Here is an 18,838-nt window from a genome sequence, read left to right as displayed (position 1 = left end):
CCGGAGGGCAACGGCCACGGGCGCCCCTGCCCTGAGCCCACTCCCCCGGGCGCCCCCCCTCTAACAATGGGGATGGGGCAGAAGGAGTCACCCCGCTGCGGGAAGGTGAGGCGGAGAGGTTTGGGACCAGGGTCCGAGGTGGGGGGAGGGGTGGGAATCGGGCTGTCCCCTTTCTCTTCTCCCCATGCCTTCTGCAGTGGGGGTCCCCGAGGGGCCCCTAAATCCTCCTGAGACTTGGGTCAAGAGTCAGACTCCTTCCCCTTACCCCAACCCCCCCCCCCAAAAAAAAAAAAATCCGATGAGCGTTAAGGAAAGTGATGGCAAGTCTTCCAAGCCGAAGTGACAAATGTATAGCAGGAACAAATCTACACCAGAACATTTTAAAAGCATTTTTCCTTAGAAAATGAGGGTATTGTAGTCTTTGATTTTTCCGAAATTTATTTTATAGAGGTGGGTGCTGTTATTTTTGTTCCTATTCAGGCAAGCCTCCATTTTAAGCGAAGCAATAACTGGTTAAGCTGGAATTTTCATTCAGGCCTAGGATTTGAACGAGGATTCTGCGAGGGAGGTCATTTAACCCATCCTCCTACCTCCAGACAAACTTGCCTCCCTCCCGGGTCGTCAAAATTAAGTTGTTTGGTTTGCTTTTAAAGATCTCTAGGCAAGAAGGGCCTTTTATTTGCTTGTAGCACTTTAGTCAAGCATAGGTTTTTAAGTAGAATGGGTTCTGAAACTTATAAAATTTAGGACAATGAGAGCGATCAGAGAGATTTTCATTAAATAAAATTAAACGTGGCAAGGGTCTTTTTTAGATGGCCAGTTAACAAATCACTTTCCGTAGTGTTTATGAAGTACCCTGGATGGATAATTATTTTTCTATCTGGGATTTTGGCTTTCTAACGATTTGATATTATCTAAAATTTTATATTATCTAAAATATGTATTACACATTTAATCCACTTTCTATGTAAAATATATTTCTCCGTATATATGGATATACACATGCCCACAGTTGCTATTTTCCAAAGAGGACTGTTTTGTACCTCTCTTTGGGATGGTGAGGCAGTAGTACATCAAATCTCTGTCCACTTGGCTTAACTATTTACTCATTCTTGATCATTTTTTTAGTCTAAATGAAAGTCTTCTCTTTCAGATACCTTCTTGAAACAAAACATTTTTCCACCTGCTCATACTTGGTGACTGAGGGATTACTAAGACTCCCTTCTTGCTCATTTTTGAGTATTGTCTGAACTATTCCTGACACTATGAATGCTATTCGGATGCCTCTTAAGGTAAGATGTGTTATTTTTAAAATTAAAGGCCTAATTTACTTTTTAGAATTGAGAATATTCTGATTCTCAAATTTGCAATTCTTTAAGCCTCTTTCCACTCAAAAACTACTATTGTGTTTGCTTCCTAGGACTGATTGGTTATTCCTTACTTTGTATTGCTACTTTTCTTGATTATTGGAGTTAAAATATTAGTGAAGTTCTCAAATTAATTTGCATTACATATATATGTGTTATTTTTTTAACTTTAAGTTATGACAACCCACATAGTTGTAAAATTCTGCTCCTATCTAAGTAGGATGGATTGGCAATTCCGACATCCAGGTCCACTTTCAAACAAGTACTTTAGAGTCATAGGTACTAGGGTGTGACCCACTCTTGCAAATCTGTAGCTGATTCATGTGTTACAAAAGATGTGTCATTAACCATTTGTTTACTCTGAAACTTCATATCATATAGGATATAAGAACATTCTAAGACCAGTTGGTTTATGGATACAACTCTGTTGGAGAGTTACCATGCTGTTTCCTAGTCCTTTGTATGGGAATGAATTTACATTATTTTTCTCAACAGGTAGCACTTTGTGCCAAGTTTCACTTCACAGGATAAACCTCTTTTGGGCAGTGTGGACAGATGATCTTTTATTTTTTCAAATATATTTTTATTGATTTCAGGGAGGAAGGGAAAGGGAGAGAGAGAGAAACATCAATGATGAGAGAGAATTATTGATTGGCTGCCTCCTGCATATTCCCCACTGGGCATGTGCCCTAATGGGGAATTGAACCCTGACCTCCGGGTTCATAGGTTGGTGCTCAACCATTGAGCCTCGCTGGCCGGGCAACAGATGATCTTTAGATGAAAAAACCACTCATTGATACGGTTTTTCTCTAGTCTCTTGGCTGCTTTCAATCTCTTGTACGTAGATGGCCAAAGGACACTCCATTGAGACAAGCAGAGGGGCCAAGTTTAAGACATGTGTAGGGAGGAAAATGGGAGGAAGGATGGAGAGAGAAAGACAAGGAGTAATGGAAACCTTCCGCCAGCTTCACCAGGTGGCATAGGTTGCCTTCCTTTGGAGCTAGACATTAGTGTAATTAGATAATTTGTTGTGTGGTAATCTTTCCTGCGGAATTCCAAATTAATGCAGTGAATAAATCAGAGAATAATGCAATCTGTGTAAACTAAATATTTGGACTGTTGGAAATCTTTAGGTAAATGCATACTGAGTTCTCCATCATCGTTTATGTTTCAGCTGCTATTGTTGGATAATGAGGCTTATTTTAGTGTAAAGGAAGTCAAAGTCACACAGTTTTTCCAGTCATTCTCCCTGTAGAATTGAAGCGGTTGCAAGGGGAACCCAACCAGAAGTCCTGAACCCTTAGGAATTGGAGGACTTTGTACAAGAGTATTATTTCTCTTTGGTACTGAGAATTTAGCACCAGGATCTGGTGACTTTTGTTATCTTTAGGATACAGACAAAGGACTGTCAGCAGGTACTAGTTCCCTAAAACTCAAGAAAATTTGGATCAATATATTGGATTTTATTTTACAGTCACCTTGGTTTTTTTTAAAAATATATTTTATTGATTTTTTTTTTTTTTTACAGAGAAGAAGGGAGAGGGATAGAGAGTTAGAAACATCGATGAGAGAGAAACATCTATCAGCTGCCTCCTGCACACCCCCTACTGGGGATGTGCCCACAACCAAGGTACATGCCCTTGACCGGAATCGAACCTGGGACCCTTCAGTCCTCAGGCCAACGCTCTATCCACTGAGCCAAACTGGTCAGGGCAGTCACCTTGGTTTTAATTAATGTATTAGGTACATAGAGTCCTGCTTTTTAAGGTATATATGCTGTTTAAGATTTTACCTCTAAATCTCTGAACCTGGAGTGTTTAATATACAGTTGGCCCGTTAACAATCCTGGGGGTTAGGGTCACTGCCTCCCGCCCCCACCCCTCCCCAGTCAAAAATAGCTAATGACTTTTGACTCCTCCAAAACTTAACTACTCGTTGTTGACAGTATTACTGATAACAAATAGTTGATTAACACATATTTTGTTTGTTATATGTATTATATGCTTACAATTAAAGGAAGTCAGAGAAAAGAAAATTTATTAAGAAAATCATAAGAAAAATAGTATTTATGGAAAAAAACTCTAAACAGTTTAAGCTCACATTGTTCAGGAGTCAGCTATAGTTTCACTGTAACCCCTGAAGCTGTACCAAAGACTTCTGGCTTGGTAGAAATACAGAATGGAAGTCAGAGCTCTGTACTGTATGAGTTACCACTTGTTAACTACTTAAGAATGTAGTTATGTGGCTGCCTTAATTTTATATTCCCTGCTAGTGGAAAACCTCTTCCTAATCTAAACAAATGTTTTATTTGCTAACATTTTCCTCCTCCTTTTATTACTTAAAAAAACTTATGAATTATAATGTTTGATCTGGGCAGGAGAAAAAGCACTTTTTTGGGGGGAAGAGGATAGCATTGAGTTTACAGGATGGAAAATAAAAAAAGGAGGGAGAACTTTATTCCCTTTTTTTAGTTGTAAATATCCTTACAATGTTTCTGAGATGTATTTTCAGGTTATAATTATTTATTTTTTAAGTAAAAAAAAAAAAGGTAGTCTAATTAAAATGGAGCCAACATGTTCATTTTCTTTAGTTTTTATGTGATTACCTTATTTCAGCATGAACTCTAAATGCATTACTTAACTGTTAGGCCTGAGTATATGCTTATTTCCATGCTTCTAGAAATAGTGCCAATATTCACCCTTTTCACAAGCCAAAGTACCAAAGGAAACCTAAGTTACAAAGGAAAATTAACTTCAAACAGCAGCTCCTCAATTGAAGGCATTTTTGTTAATTAGAAGTTCCTATGGAAATTATTTACCGCTTTCTGTCTATATCAGGGGTCTCCAGCTTTTTTTTATTGGTAGCCATGGCTAAGCAATATCAATAAAGTTTGCTGTTTCTAGGTCCAGTTTTCAGGGTTAGGGTATGAGTGAGATGGGAGAGGAACAAGGAGGAGGAGAATTGGATGAGTTGGAGAAAAGAGCAAAATGAAGATGAGGTGGAGAGAATAGATAGATGGTCTTTGGTATGTGATACGGTGCCCCCATCAGTTGTCTCAGGTAGCTCTGGCTGTCCTGTGTGCTAGACTGAATCATGATGAAAGCAAGTAAAAAGTATTCTTGACAAACAAAAGGACAGAATTAAAATATAATTCAATATGATATGGAAAGGTCTCCCAAGGTATAGTTAGGTGATAAAAGCAAGATGCAGAACAGTGTGTATGATGTGTTACCTTTTGTGTTTTTTTGAAGAAAGAAATGCAGAAAAGAAAATATGTATTGGCTTGTATATGCATTAAAAAAAACTTTAGAAGAATAAACAAGAAAATGATGACATTGGTTACATGTTAAGTCTAGGGACTTCGCAGGCAAAGGACATTGTGGGAAGGAGACATCTCACTATATTATATTTTTTTTATATTTTTCTGTTTGTATCAAAATAAAAAAATTAAATACAAAATTTAAAACAAAACAAAACAAAACAAAAAAATCAGTATCTCAATCCTTACATTTTTTCTTCTCCTGTGTCTGGAAGTCAAGGAAACAGTAAGGGGCCCCCACTGAGCACAAACAGCCCTTGACCAATGGCTGAAGGGGTACATGTACATGTTGTCCTGGGATCTTGAAGAATTTTGAATTTATAGATGTATATTTCTAATATTAAGTTATAAGGCCTAGCATTTAAAAATTTCACCTGCTCTTAAAGTTTAGTATAGAAATATTTTTATGTTTTTTCCTTCAAGTTGGCAAATTAGATACACTATCATGGTTCTTGGTTGTAAGATACTGGGCAATTTCTTAATCTCTCTGATAGGGCCCTCCTTTGTATTGGTAATAATATTTATTTCAGAGGATTGTTGTGTATGTTATATCGGTAAAGGACCTAGTGTCTGGCTTAATGAACTATTAATAATAGTTCCTTTTAGCCTAGTGATAAGAGTCGGGGCTGTGGCTGATTTGGGGCAAGTTCCTTAATCTCTTAGAGCCTTGATGTGTCCTCATCTGTAAAAAGGGCATAATTATAATATGTGGATCCTGGGGTAAACCTGAGTTTCTTGATGCCAAGCGCTTAGATTACACTCTATGTGCTCACTAAACACTAGCTGCTTATTTTCTTCATGACACCTGTTTACTGGGGCTCCTGTAACAAAGTGCCACACACTGAGTGGCTTAAACAACAGAAATTTATTGTCCTTCAGATCTGGAGGCAGAAGTGTAAGGGCAGGGACATGCTCCCCGTTAAGGTGCTAGGACAGGATCTATTCCAGTCCTCTCTTCTAGCTTCTGGTAGTTCCTTGCATAACTCTAGTCTTTACATAGAGTTCTCCCTATGTGTGTGTCTTTGTGTTAAAAAAGAATTCTCCTTTTTAAAAGGACAACAGTCATATTGGATAGGGCCCAACCTAATGACTTCATTTTAACTTTATTACTTCTGTAAAGACACTATCTCCAGCTAAGGTTACATTCTGAGGTACTGGGGGTTAGGAGTCCAAACTAACTTTTTTTTTTGGGGGGGGGGGTTTCACAATTCAACCCATAACAACATCCAGTAGCTTTGTCAGCCCCAAAGATGTCATTTATCATGGGTGGCACACCCTTAACACCTATACATAGAAAATGAAAATTTTGGTGCAAATTGGTAACATGATTTAAAGAACTAGATTATTATTATTTTTTTAAATTTATCTTTAGTGTTGAAAGTATTACTGATGTCCCCCTCCCCCCCAGTAGGTTATTTCTTTAGGTTTTTTATGCACTTAAGCTTATGTATAGATTTTTGTTATCATTGAAACTATAGATTTATATAAAATTGAAACTTTAGAAGGTAAGATTATTCTCTTTTTTTTTTTGGTATCAAACCAGTCTGATTTGAAAAATTGGGGTCAAGATTACAGTCTTGCTCTCTCTCTGTCTCATCCTTTGTAGACATTGATGGAACCTTGGGATTTCCTTAATCTGTAAGAATTAGGGCCAGGTATCTATCTGTCTCTAAGGGACTTGGGAGGTGAGGGTACCAGTAATATGGAATTAATACCCCTTTCCCTGTGTGAATAAAGAGACATTTTACATTAATCAGATGTCATATTTGAAAAAGCTGGAACATTTGGTTTCAAATTACATTGGGATAGGCAGTAGGGATCACCCCAGAAATAGCAAGGCCTTAAGGAAGTTGCTCTGGCCTGACTGATTTGGCCTGCCCTCTACTTGTGTTCCCCTCCTGTCTGTGTTTAGGATAAAATTCAAACTTTTAAACATAGAATATAGACTCCTGATGATCTGGCTGCTGATGACCTTTCTGTTTTGTTTTTATTTATTATTATTATTTTAATTTATCTTTATTGTTGAAAGTATTACAGGTCTCCCCTTTTCCCCCACATCGACTCCCTCTTCCCCACACCCACCCCCCTAGGCCTTCACCCCACTATTGTCTGTGTCCATGGGTTATGCATATATGCATATAAGTTCTTTAGTTAATCTCTTCCCGCCTTGCTCTGTTCTGTTTTTATTTTTATTTTTTTGTTCTGTTTTTAAATCATGCCTTTCACCACTGGCCTGTATTGCACCTCTCCTGAAACTTCTAGAGTTAAGACTTAAAAAAGTTATCATTTAGGTGAAAATCTTTTCAAAAGTTATTACATGCCTGTCTGCCTTAAAGAAAGCACCCTGAATGAAAATTTTTTTTCTTCACAGTTTTTTTTTATTAAACTTATACTTTGTATTGATTACAGAGAGGAAAGGCAAGGCAGAGAGAGAAACATCAATGATGAGAGAATCATTGATTGGCTGCCTCCTGCATGCCCCAGGCCCTCAACCCAGGCATGTGCCCTTGACCGGAATCGAACCTAGGACCCCAGGCTGGCGTCTACTCACTGAGCCAAACTGGCTAGGGCCCTGAACAAAATTTTATCTTTTAGTAGCAATCAAAGTTATCAAAGATCCTCACTATGCCCATCAGTTATTGTATTGTGTGGAAATATAATGTGTCTTTGGAGACCATAGAATGTATTGTATTAGTGGATTAGTATGTACATCCTATATAATAAAAGGGTAATATGCAAATTGACCTGTCGCTATGGTGTGCACTGACTACCAGGGGGCAGATGCTTAACACAGGAGCTGCCCCCTGGTGGTCAGTGCGTGGGAGCGCCGCTCAACCAGAAGCCCAGAAGCTGGGCTCACGGCTGGCGAGCACAGTGGCTGTGGCAGGAGCTCTCCCACCTCTGCTGCAGTGCTAAGGATGTCCAAATGCCTGCTTAGGCCCACTCCCCACAGATAGGCTGATACTCTCCTTGTTCTTTCCTCTGTTTTAATGCTTTCTTTCTGATAGGCTAGGATACCAGCAAATAAAACTTGTATAAATTATTTGCCAAAGAAGAGTAAATAGATCTTTAATGATGGTCAGAGGGACTTTTCTGTGGATAAAATACATGAAGAATGACAGGTTTTTGGCAGCCTGATGCAAAATGATATGGTTTTGCCTATGTGCATTTTATGGATGGGAAGGGCTCATTGCTTTGCTCAGATTTTTTTTTTTTTAATTTTATTGATTTCAGAGAGGAAAGGAGAGGGGGAGCGATATAGAAACATCAATGATGAGAGAGAATCATTAATTGGTCGCCTCCTGCACAACCACTTCTGGGGATCGAGCCTACAACCCTGGCATGTGCCCTTGACTGGAATCGAACCTGGGACCTCTCAGTCCGCAGGCCGATGCTCTATCCACTGAGCCAAATAGGGCCTTGCCCTGACCTGTTTGGCTCAGTGGATAGAGCGTCGGCCTGCGGACTGAAGGGTCCCAGGTTCGATTCCTGTCAAGGGCATGTACCTTGGTTGCGGGCACATCCCCAGTGGGAGGTGTGCAGGAGGCAGCTGGTCGATGTTTCTCTCCCATCGATGTTTCTAACTCTCTATCCCTCTCCCTTCCTCTCTGTAAAATATCAATAAAATATATTTATAAAAACAAACAAACAACCAAATAGGGCCTTTACTGAGATTTTTACAGTGGTCTGGGACTGCTCTAGATAAGTACATGTTATAAAATTGCTTTGTCAGTTGTTCTCAGATTTTTTCTCCTATTTTTCCATCTTGGAGTGAAGGAGTTTATAGTATTAGGTGATTTTGTTAGAACTGTGTGAAGAAAGACCATTTGTCTAGTGCTGAGACAGTGCTGACCAGGCTGAGGCAGAGTACAATTGTTAGGGCTGGAATGAGGAAGGGAAGTTAGGTAGTTGGCCAGAGAGCAGCTCTGGGCATTATTGGCTGGTTTGCTCCAGAGGACAAAGGGACTAGCCATAGTAAGTTCTGGAAGCTCAGGGAATACATATTTAGGTACTTGATTTGAAGAAATTAAAAATGTTATCTTTTTAAAAAATTATCTTTTTATTTTGAACCTAGTGATTTTAGTTTTTGCTAGTCTTTTTTTTTTTTTTTTTTTTTTTTTTTTTTTTTAGAAATCATCTTGTGAAATGTTTGCAATCTAGATCATACTTGAATAAGTGAGACTTGAATAAGTCAGATGAAGTGAAAACAGGAGTAAAATAATTAAATAAAAAATATAAATTAAGGTTGTAACTCTAAAAGCATCTTACTATGGGGGCTTCTTCAGAACTTAAACACCTGCCTTGATTGTAAAGGACCTGCCCTCCCCCAATGTCTTTCTGTCTACAGTCATAGAGCACACAAAGCCTTATCAGGAAGACTGTCTTCTTGGGCCTATCCCTGTCCTTGCTTTTGTCTCTTCCTATATTAGGCCCACCTTGGTCTTTTGAGGTATTTTCTTCCTCCTTGTAGGCATCTCTGGCAGACAGTTGTTTCTTCCCAACCAGTTTCAACCTCTCATTCCCTGTTGGCTCTTTTCCCTCAACTTATAAACACACTCTACTCTTTCTCACTTTTAGGAATATAAAACCCTTAAACCACATCCCATAGTCCCCATCTAGCTTCTACCCATGTGTTCCACTGAAATTGCCCTTACAGAGTTATCCCTGTTGCCCAAGGTAAGAGGATCCCTTTCTGTTATTATCTTGTGAGGCCTCCTTATATTTCTTTTCATTTCTTTTTTAAAAAAAAATTTTTTTTTTTTGATTTCAGAGAGGAAAGGAGAGGAAGAGAGAGAGAGGATCATCAGTGATGAGAGAGACTCATTGATCAGCTGCCTCCTGCATGTGTCCTGACTGGGAATCGAACTGTGACCTTCTGGTTCATAGGTCCATACTCAACTACTGAGCCACACCAGTAGGGCAGGCCTCCTTATATTTCTGACACTCTGGACCATTCCCTCTGGCTGTGGTGGTCCCTTCTGGTCTCTTTCTTGTCTTAATTTCTGAGAGGCATTGTAGAAGAATGAGACGGAACATGGAATTTGGAGCCAGGCTCCTAGATTCAAATTTCAGCTCCTCCACTTATTGTGTATATCTTGAAAAAGTAATTTAACCTCTCTGTGCCTCAGTTACCTCATCTGAAAAATGGAAAAAATAATAAGATAATATAATAACACCTACCTCACAGGACTGTTGTGAGGAGGAAATGAGTTAGTACAGCGGTCACCAACCTTTCGGACCTCACAGACCACCAGTGGTCCACGGACCACCGGTTGGTGACCGCTGAGTTAGTACATGAAAAGCACATGGAAGAGTGCCTGGCTCACAGTAAAGTATAAATGTTGTGAGTGCTGGCTCGTTTTATCATTTTTGTCATTTCTGACTTTCTCAGTTTTCTTTGCAGTCTTTTTTTCTCTTTCACATCAGTGTTTGCCTTACTTTGGCTCTCTCTCCCTACCCTGTCCAGTTCCTGGGGGACATCTTAGACACGTTGTGTCTCATTCGCCATCCATACACTGATGATTTGCAAATGAATTTTTTCCAGCTCCAATCCCATACACACAGCTGTCTCCTGGACATCTACGTGTGGATGTCCTTTGTTCATTTCAAAATGACCTTAAAGTGCAACCTCTTCCTATCTTCATATCCCAGTGAGTGGTACCATCACCCATCTAGTCATTTAATTCCTTCTTATGGCATAGTAGTCACCATGTTCTTGAGATCCTAGCTCATAATGTTTCCCTAGTCATCTACACTTCTCCCTTCTGAGTTTAGACCTTGGTCACCCTTTGCCTGCATGACCTGCAATCACCTTTTGATCATTCTCCTTGACTGCCTTCCAAGTTGCTGTCATTGTAAAATGTAGATCTCATCATATGATTATGTACCTCCTCCCCCGAAGCTTACCTGGCTTTTGAGGTAAATGTCAAATGCTTTTGCCAAAGCACCCAGGCCTTGCCGGATCATCTCTACTCCTGCCTGAGCACTCTGTACTCAGCAGTGCTGAATTGCTTGAAGTTTCTTTTGTGCACCTTGTTGCTCCTGCCTCTGGGCCCTCACACAAGCAGTTGCCTCTGTTTAAAATGGCTTCCATCCTGTTCTAGAAAGTAACAGTGGTGATAGTAACAGTGACAACAATAGCTGATACAGCTTCATATGGACCCAGGCGTGGCCTTTGAGTGTGTTACATTCCTAGTATTTCTCTTGTACAGTGATTGCAGGTTTTCTTCTCTCACCCAGCTAGCTAGTCTTTAAGTTCTTTGAGAGTAAGGGCTGTGTCTTGTCTTTTATCATCATTACTTGCTGTCTGATGACACTTAGTAAATGTGTAATGAATAGTCTGAGGACTGCTTTGCCCAACCTGTGGAGTACATCTTTAGGGAGGGGACAGTAGAAAAGCTGAGTTAATTACATCCATTCACCAATCCTGCTTTACCCTTTGGAACTATAGGATCCAGTCTGTGCAGTGTAGCTTGGAATAAGGCAAAAAGGTGTTTGTTTGTATTTTAATAATCTTCCATTGAATAATGAAGGGCATAGGTGTTTTTGCTTTCTTAGTGAGGACCTGTTTTTTGATAACCCGGTGTCATGTGGTAGCTACAATATTTTCACATTAGTTAGAATAAAGTATAGGGAAATGGATATTAATTAGGTTTGTGATGTTCCAAGCAGGTAGTATATTTGGCAGTGAACTGATGGTAGTTTTAGATTCCTTGTGAAATTAGTTTTTATACATTAGTGATCAGGTGTCCCCTCTCTCCTTCTCCATCACAGATGTGTTAAGTATGAGTTTAGACACATAACATTTTATCTTTTATCACTGTATGTTTGTAGCAACAGTCTAGAAAATGGACAAGATTGTAATTGTGACCTGTTGTTTTTTTAAGTCTACGTCTTCATCATGGTAGCAAATTTTTGGCCAGCAGGGGGAGCTAAAGTCACTAATATGTGACTCCTCAACTGACTTACATGAAGTTTGTCACAGCCAAAAGAAAGAAAAGCCTTACTGACAAAGAATATGATCAGAGTTCACAAAGAAGAAATATAGTCGTTACCTTGTTGCCAATAGAATTTGCAATCCCTCCCCCCTATTTTGCATAGAACATCACATTGTCTTTAGGGAACATTTTATAGTTATTCAAAAATTCTTTTTTGACTGGAAGCTATGAATCCTTTAGATACAATTTAGATTTTTAAAAATACATATATTTTTATTGATATCAGAGAGGAAAGGAGAGGGAGAGAGATAGAAACATCAGTGATGAGAGAGAATCATTGATCAGCTGCCTCGTACTGGGAATAGAGCCTACAACCCGGGCACGTGCTCTCAATCAGAATTGAACCTGGGACCTTTCAGTCTGCAGGCCAATGCTCTATCCACTGAGCCAAACCGGCTAGGGCACAGTTTAGATTTTTTTTCTGTAAATGCCTTACTTTTCATTTGTGCATGCTGTAATACCTGTCACTTCCCTGCCTGCAGTATTTTAGCCTCTTGTATCTCAGTATGTCTTCAAAGCAAAATAGAGTAAGAATTAGAAGGCTTGACCTTACGTTGAGTTGAAATGTGCATCTCTGCAGTTTCCACTTTGGGCCTAATTTGTCTATACAGGAACTGCGTAGAGCAACTACTCTAGTTTCTCTTTTGCTCCACAGCCCTTCTGCTATTTAGATAACTTTCATGCTTGCCAAAGTATTCTCTAAGCTGAAAAAAAAAAAACCACCTAGTTTTTCCAAATGTCTCTCATTAGGTGTACTTAAAAATCCTTTTCACCTCATTTCTCTTATTTTTCACTATCAGGGAACTCATCATTCCATCTGCAAAATGGAGAATTCTCTGTATATCTCTCATGTAATTTATTATATTACTAAATATAGATTTCTAAAACAATACCTAAGATCAATCTTCTGCTTATATTTCTTTATTTGGGAAAATGCCATGTATCCACCCATTAATTTTCTGTCTAAATCATGCTCTGTCTATGGTAAATATTTTCAATTTTGGGGTCACTCAGGTTTTTATAGATCTTGTCAAGGTTTTTATAAAAGCCCACATAAATTATATTCACATACTTACTTTTTCCTCAGAAAATTTGGGTAGACTGGTGTGGTGAGATTTTCTCTTTTAGAAGCCTTGTCTTTTTCTCAGAAGATTATTCATGCCACTACGTCTTCTGATCTCTACTAGAGATTTGCCAATTTGACTGATTTGAAGCTCACAGCCAGAGCCCTTCTCTTGAATAGATGGGAGTTATATTGATGGCATGTTTTTGTTCATTTTGTTCAGTAGACATTTTTGAATGCCTGAGTATGCAGGAGTAAAGCCAGAAGCTGGGTAAATGTTGATAAAGGACACAGATCCGGATTCTATCCTCCTACCTAGGTCTATAGGAGGTCACTTCCTGTCATGTGGCTGTCAGCAGTAGGTTTTTCCGTGAAATTTTTTAATGTTATACTTAAATTCTTTTAAAATTCAGAGAATGCTTTGGGACTCCATAACTACCTAATAGCTAACTTATTAGTTTGGAAGCATCTTGTTTATTGAGTGATGAATTTGATTCCCTGTCCCTGATTTGTATATTTTAAGAATAATTTAGAAATAGGGTATTCTTTCTCCTATCTTCTTCAGTAAATATTTAAGCAAAAAAAAAATATTCAAGCAAATTAAAGTTGGGCCTATCAGCTGTCTTGCTTTTATCACTGTTTATACCCTACTTATCAAATGACTCATCCAGTAATTATTTGGCATCTGGATTTTTTATTTTTGGTGCGGAAACCCAGGATCATCTGGCTTTTTATATACTTAAGCCTCCTCTTGTGGCTTTGCATTTTCTTGCAATGTTTTAATTGTTTTGCCTACATAGGTCTTAGTGCTCCTGATCAGTTACAATTTATGGTGTTTTATTACTTTTCTGCATTTTTGTTTATCTTAACTATTTTGAGAAAAGTTGTTTTCCTCCTCCTCTCCTGCCCGCCCCCCACATCCCTCCTCCATCCCCACACTACTTAGCAATTCAAAACTTACGGTTGAGCACCTGACTTTTTTATTTCTTGCATGGAGTATTTTAAACTCCAACTCTAAGCTTTGTATTACACATTTGCTTTTTAAACATAATTTTAATTTTATCTAACTAAAGTCTAGATTTTCTTTCTTAAAATTGGGTAACCATATATTACATTTTTAGTTTTTCCTGACTTACAGAATGTTTGTTATGCATTTTTTGTTTTCTTTAAAAATATATTTTTATTGATTTCAGAGAAGAAGGGAGAGGGAGAGAGAGATTGAAACATCAATGATGAGAATCATTGATCGGCTGCCTCCTGCATGCCCCTACTGGGGGTCGGGATCGAGCCCACAACCCAGGCATGTGCCCTTGACTGGAATTGAACCCGGGACCCTTCAGTCCCCAGGCCAACGCTCTATCCACAGAGCCAAACCAGCCAGGGCGGTTATGCGTTTTTTATGTCTATTACTAGTAAGTCATATATGTCAGTTTCTGATTATAATTTAGTACCAAGTTCTGTTATATGCATATGTCTCAGTAGGTTCTAATTTATTTTTTTGAGATGCGATTTATTTTATTATTTAAATTTTTATATCAGTTCCCTCCCCAAAAAGTTTTGGGTTGTTAAACACATAGATTATTGAACCCTTCATTATTGTTATTGTAGTTTTTTTATGTTTTTGAATTGAGCTTTAAGTTCAAAGAAACCGTGATTTAAGTTAGTCAAGCTCTCTTGTTTTCTACATGAAGAAACTAAGAGCAGTAAGGTTATTTGCCCAAAGTCACATAGCTACTTAGTGATAGAGCTAGAACTTGAATGTCAATCCAGTATTAATCATATCAGTCTAATGATTACTGGGTGCTAAACTTATATGCCAATCACATTTATATGGGACCATATGCAAACAATTGTTGAGTTATGGGAGAAAAATGAAATGAACAATCTGGCTTGGAAATGAGTTGACTGATCATCATATTCTTTCTTGTTTAGCACATATTCTTCCTCTCAAATCCTGTATTTGTGGATCAGGGTGCCATCTTTATATTTCGGATAGTGCTGGGGATGATAATGACAAATTCTTTCTCTTTGAACTACCCTTTTATAGAAGGCTTGCCAATCATCTGTTATAATTCTTCAGGGAGAGTATATTATTGCTTTTGTTGAAGCTTTTAAAATACTGATATATTCCAATCCTATCTCACTGAAGATAACCCTTGCATTAATAGGATTTGTGTTTTTTAAACTCTTCACTTACTGATGCCCTAGTTTTGTATCATTTCTATAGATGACTGATTGTATCAATTACATGTTGAGTCTTCCTCATTTCATTCTCACAAAGTAGAGTAACTTCAGTTTGATGAGAACCTAATCTTTTTTTTATTTTCTTTTTAAGTTAAAAAATGTTTTTTTTTGCTCTAGCGGGTTTGGCTCAGTGGATAGATTGCCGGCCTGTCGACTGAAGGGTTCTGAGTTCGATTCTGGTCAAGGGCACGTACCTTGGTTGCAGACTCCCGGCCCTGGTCAGGGGCATGCTGGAGGCAGCCAATCCATGTGTCTCTCTCACATCAATGTTTCTATCTTTTCATCTCCCTTCCACTCTCTCTAAAAATCAATGGAAAAAAATATCCTTGGGTGAGGATTTAAAAAAAGAAATGTTTTTCTATATAGTAATCTATTATGCTGCAAAATTTCATTTTTGTGAATATGTATGATGTACCAGGTATTTCCAATGTATAGTTACATTTTTTATACCTATATTTTGAGGTATCACCAGTCCTATTTTTTCTTTATATGAACAGATTTTTATTAAAAAAATTTTAAACTATGGCAAATATCAGTCTTTTCTTATATATACTGCTGGCAATGAGTTTGCAAGTATAACATAAAGGCAAATTAGTGCTCTGAGGTAATCTCTCAAAGGGGTATACTAGTAAATAGCAGAATTATGACATGCCTTCTCCTGACATTTTCACAAGTGGTTCACCATTTTTTTTCAAAGTGAAATTGTTTAGAAATTAAGTATTTTGAAATCATTTTTTACAGCTTTATTGAGATACATCTCATATATCATAAAATTTACCCATTTAAAATATACATTTTTTAGTGTATTCACGAAGTTGTGCATTCATCAGCACAATCTAATTTTAGAACATTTTTAACATCCAAAAAGAAACCTTATAACTATCAATAGTCATTCCCTATTCTCTTTTGTCCCCCAGCTTCTGACAAGCACTAACCTACTTTCTGTCTCTATGATATGCCTATATTGGACATTTCATATAAATGGAATCATATAATATGTGCTCCTTTATAACTAGTTTCTTTCACTTAGCATGTTTTCAAGGCTCATCTGTGTTGTAGCATATATATCAGTACTTCATTCCTTTTTATGCCAAGTAATATTCCATTTATATGGATATTCCCCATTTGCTTATTCATTAATCAGTTGGTGGACATTTAGGTGTTTCCATCTTTTGGCTATTATGAATAATGCTATAAACATTGTGCAAATTTTTGTTTGGATACCTTCTTAAAAATATGTTAAAAAATTGATTTTAGAGAGGGGGGGAGAGAGAGAGAGAGAGAGAGAGACAGACATTGATGTGAGAGATACATGGATGGGTTACCTCCTGTATGTGCCAAACTGGGGATTGAACATACAACCTAGGTATTGAACATATGACCTTGTGATGCACAGAACGACACTCCAACCAGTTGAGCTATGTTGGCCAGGGCTGGATACTTTTTAAAAAATATATATGTTTTTATTGATTTTATTTTAGAGAAGGAAGGGAGAGGGATAGAGAGAAACATTCATCAGCTGCCTCCTGTACACCTCCTACTGGGAATCCAGCCCCTGACCCAGGCATGTGCCCTGACCAGGAATTGAACTGTGACCTCTTGGTTCATTGTTCAACACTCAACCACTGATACACCCTGGCTGGACATTTCTACATATTTTATTCTTTTTGATGTTATTGTAAATGGAATTTTAAAAAATCATTTTCATATTGTTCATTGTTAATGTATTGAAATACAATTGATATTTGTATAGTGATCTTGTATCCTATAACATTAATGGACTTTATTATTAGCTCTAATAATTAATTTACAGGTTCCTTAGGATTGTCCATATATAAGATAATGTCATGTACAAATAGGGATAGTTTTACTTTCTCCTTTGTAATCTGAATGCTTTTGTTTCTTTTTCTTGTCTTATTGCCCTGGCTAGAATCTCCAGTACCATGTTGAATAGAAGTGGTGAGAGTAAACATTCTTGTTTTGTTCCTGTTCTTAGGGAGAAAAATATTCAGTCTTTCTTCATTATGATGTTAGCTGTGGGTTTTTCATACATACCTTGTATCAGGTTGAGGAAGTTTCCTTCAGTTCCTTGTTTGCTGTGTAATTTTGCCTTAAAAGGATGTTGGATTTTGTCACATACCTGTTTGTATTGAGGTGATTATATAGTTTTTAACCTTTATTAATGTGGTGTCTTACATTAATTGATATTCAGATATTAAACCAACCTTGAATTCCTAGGATTAACCAGTTATCAAAGGTTATGTTGCTGGATTAACTTGCTAGTTTTTTTGTTGAGAATTTTTATATCTGTATCCATAAGGTATCTTGATCTGTAGTTTTCTTTTTTTTTTTTTTAAATTAAGTCTTTATTGTTCAGATTATTACATTGGTTCCTCTTTTTTCCCACCATAACTCCCCTCCACCCAGTTCCCACCCCAACCTCCGCCCTCACTCCCCACCCACTGTCCTCATCCATAGGTGCACGATTATTGTCCAATCTCTTCCTGCACCCCCCACACCCCTTTCCCCCCCAAGAATAGTCAGTCCATTCCCTTTCTATGTCCCTGATTCTATTATAATCACCAGTTCATTCTGTTCATCAGATTATTTATTCACTTGATTTTTAGATTCACTTGTTGATAGATGTGTATTTGTTGTTCATAATTTGTATCTTTACCTTTTTCTTCTTCTTCCTCTTCTTAAAGGATACCTTTCAGCATTTCATATAATACTGGTTTGGTGGTGATGAACTCCTTTAGCTTTTCCTTATCTGTGAAGCTCTTTATCTGACCTTCAATTCTGAATGATAGCTTTGCTGGATAAAGTAATCTTGGTTGTAGGTTCTTGCTATTCATCACTTTGAATATTTCTTGCCACTCCCTTCTGGCCTGCAAAGTTTCTGTTGAGAAATCAGCTGACAGTCGTATGGGTACTCCCTTATAGGTAACTGACTTTTTTTCTCTTGCTGCTTTTAAGATTCTCTCTTTGTCTTTTGCTCTTGGCATTTTAATTATGATGTGTCTTGGTGTGGTCCTCTTTGGATTCCTTTTGTTTGGGGTTCTCTGCGCTTCCTGGACTTGTAAGTCTATTTCTTTCACCAGGTAGGGGAAGTTTTCTGTCATTATTTCTTCAAATAGGTTTTCAATATCTTGCTCTCTCTCATCTTCTGGTACCCCTATAATTCTGATGTTGGTACGTTTGAAGCTGTCCCAGAGGCTCCTTACACTATCTTCGTATTTTTGGGTTCTTTTTTCATTTTGCTTTTCCGGTTGGGTGTTTCTCGCTTCTTCGCATTTCGAATCTTTGACTTGATTCTTGCGCTCCTCTGGTCTGCTGTTGGGAGTCTGTATAATATTCTTTATTTCAGTCAGTGTATGCTTACTTTCTAGATGGTCCTTTATCACACCATCGAGGGTCTCATTAGATTTCCTGTACATCTCATCAAGTTTATCGACAGACTCTAGAAGCCTCTTGAGAGACCTCAAAAGTGTGGTTCTGAACTCAATATCCTCCCTTGATAGTTTTGTCCTGTTTCTTTGTCTCCGCATTTTTTACGCTTTCTTGGTACACCCCCTAGTGGTCTTTGTGCGCAGTCTTGTTGTAGTTAAGCCTTGATTGTTGTAGGTAACACTGGGAGGGATTGACCTCCAGGCCAATTGGCTGTGAAAATCAGCTGTGTCTACGGTGGGAAAACTTCTGTGCTGAAGACACCCTTATGGGGCAAGACTTGCTTCAGTGGGGCTTTGGTGCTCACTGAGTCTGCCCCCTGAATGTGTCCCTTATGGATCTGAGGAGTTGTAATTGGATGGTCCCACTCTGACCACTGGGTACACTGGCTCTTGGATCT

At 38.1% G+C, this 18,838-nt stretch overlaps 1 protein-coding gene across 1 annotated transcript in view; it reads left to right on the top strand.

Annotated features, from left to right (window-relative positions):
* The window catches only part of KANSL1 (KAT8 regulatory NSL complex subunit 1), a 164,641-nt gene that overhangs the window by 425 nt on the left and 145,378 nt on the right, over positions 1–18,838 (top strand). The window contains exon 2 of the mRNA XM_005858588.2: positions 1,154–1,292. The gene's annotated coding sequence lies outside the window, so the exon portion shown is untranslated. The remainder of the gene's footprint in view (positions 1–1,153; positions 1,293–18,838) is intronic.

This window comes from Myotis brandtii, unplaced genomic scaffold (genome assembly GCF_000412655.1).
Source record: "Myotis brandtii unplaced genomic scaffold, ASM41265v1 scaffold120, whole genome shotgun sequence".
NCBI classification, from domain to species: domain Eukaryota; kingdom Metazoa; phylum Chordata; class Mammalia; order Chiroptera; family Vespertilionidae; genus Myotis; species Myotis brandtii.
This window is presented reverse-complemented; position numbering and strand designations above follow the sequence as displayed.